The sequence below is a fragment of the Apium graveolens genome, chromosome 11 (assembly GCF_009905375.1).
Source record: "Apium graveolens cultivar Ventura chromosome 11, ASM990537v1, whole genome shotgun sequence".
Classification (NCBI taxonomy): Eukaryota; Viridiplantae; Streptophyta; class Magnoliopsida; order Apiales; family Apiaceae; genus Apium; species Apium graveolens.
This window is the reverse complement of record NC_133657.1, coordinates 158730121-158732029: the sequence shown is the minus strand read 5'-3', so window position 1 is coordinate 158732029 and position 1909 is coordinate 158730121. Positions and strand designations below refer to the sequence as shown.

At 42.2% G+C, this 1909-nt stretch overlaps 1 non-coding gene across 1 annotated transcript; it reads right to left on the bottom strand.

Moving 5' to 3' along the window:
• Positions 1-370: 370 nt before the first annotated feature.
• LOC141699230 (small nucleolar RNA R71) lies at positions 371-477 on the bottom strand. The gene has a single exon (XR_012565707.1). It is a non-coding gene; the product is annotated as a small nucleolar RNA R71 (small nucleolar RNA).
• Between the last annotated feature and the right edge of the window lie 1432 nt (positions 478-1909).

The following is a 1909-nucleotide window of genomic DNA, read 5'->3' as shown; positions in this document are numbered from 1 at the left end:
AATCCTAAGGCTCTGATGGACTATTCTCAGCCTAAGATCAATGATATTCAGTCAAGCATCATCAGACCAGCCATCTCGGATAACACTTTTAAGATCAAGTCGAGCACGATTCAGATGATACAGAACTCAGTTCATTTTGGGGGTTCTCTATAGAAGACCCCAACATGCACATCAGGGATTTCATCGAGATCTGCGACACTTTCAAGTTCAATGGGGTGACTGAAGATGCTATCAAGCTGTGACTCTTCCCATTCTCTCTGAGGGTAAAGCAAAGTGCTGGTTACATTCTCTACCATCAGAGTCTATCACCAAATGGGAGGATCTTGCTCAAAAGTTTCTCACTAAATTCTTTCTCATGGCGAAGACTGCTACAATCAGGAATGCTCTTACTCAGTTTGCTCAACAAATTGGAGAATCTATGTGTGAGGCTTGAGATCGATATAAGGAGATGCTAAGGAAGTGCCCACACCATGGCATGCCTGATTGGATGATCATAAACTATTTCTACAATGGTTTAGGCGCTCAGTCTAAACTTATGCTCGATGCAGCTCAGTCAAACTTTGACGATGAAAGTGGACTTTTTGGCTAATTTTGGAGTTAATCAAATCACTAGTGTTTGTGAGCTTTATGCGGGGGCGCATGAAACTGAGCAGTGTGCTATTTCTAGCGAATCAGCTCAATTTGTGAGCAACTTTCAGAGATCATAGCAATAAGCTCCAGCTACTTATCATCCAAATAACCGCAATCATCCTAATTTCAGCTGGAGTAACAATCAGAATGTGGTGCAACAATCTTATCAGCCTTACACAGCAAAGCAGTATAACCCTCCTGGTTTTCAGCAACCGCAATATGCCCCTAGGCAACAACTTTAACTTCATCAGTTCCCGCAAGCTAATGAAAAATCTGAATTGGAGGAGTTGAGGCTCATGTAAAGCCAAGCTGTGTCTATCAAGACCTTGGAAAATCAGATTGGGCAAATTGCTAATGCATTACTGAATCGTCAACCTGGCACGCTTTCGAGTGATACTGAAGTGTCAGGCAAGAAAGAAGCTAAGGAGAATGTTAAGGCAATTACATTGAGGTCTGGTAAGGTTGCAAATCCTGAAAAAGCTAAGACTCCTGAATCTGAAGTTGGGGCTGAAGAAGAAGAAGTGCAGAAGGAAACATAAGTGGAACCAAGGAAGACTACTGTTGAGCACACTCCTCCTGAGGGTAATACAGGGGAGAAACAGATCTATCCTCCACCTTCTTTTCCTAAGAGGCTACAGAAGAAAAAGTTGGATAAGCAGTTTGAGAAGTTTCTGGAGGTGTTCAAGAAACTTCACATCAATATACCTTTCGCTGAATCTCTTGAACAAATGCCTAGTTATGCAAAGTTCATGAAAGGTATTCTCTCTAGGAAGGTGAACCTTGATGACTTGGAGACCATTGCTCTCACGGAGGAATGCAGTGCTGTGCTGCAACAGAAGTTGCCTCTGAAGCTTAAGGATCCTGGAAGCTTCACTATTCCATGAACTATTGGAAAGGTGTCTTTTTACAAGTGTCTAAGTGACTTGGGAGCCAGCATCAATCTAATGCCCTAGTCAATCTTCAAAAAATTGGACTTGCCTGATCCAAAGCCTAGTTATATGACTTTACAGTTGGCCGATCGTTCTATTACATATCCGCGAGGTATTGTGGAAGATGTCTTAGTCAAGGTGGATAAACTCATCATCCCTGCTGATTTTGTAATTCTTGATTTTGAGGAGGATAAGAAGATTCCCATAATCTTGGGAAGACCTTTCTTGGCTACCGACCAAACCTTGATAGATGTGCAGAAAGGTGAGCTCACCATGCGAGTGATGGATCAGGATATAACTTTTAATGTGTTCAATGCCATGAAGTTCCCTACGGAAAATGAGGAGTGCTT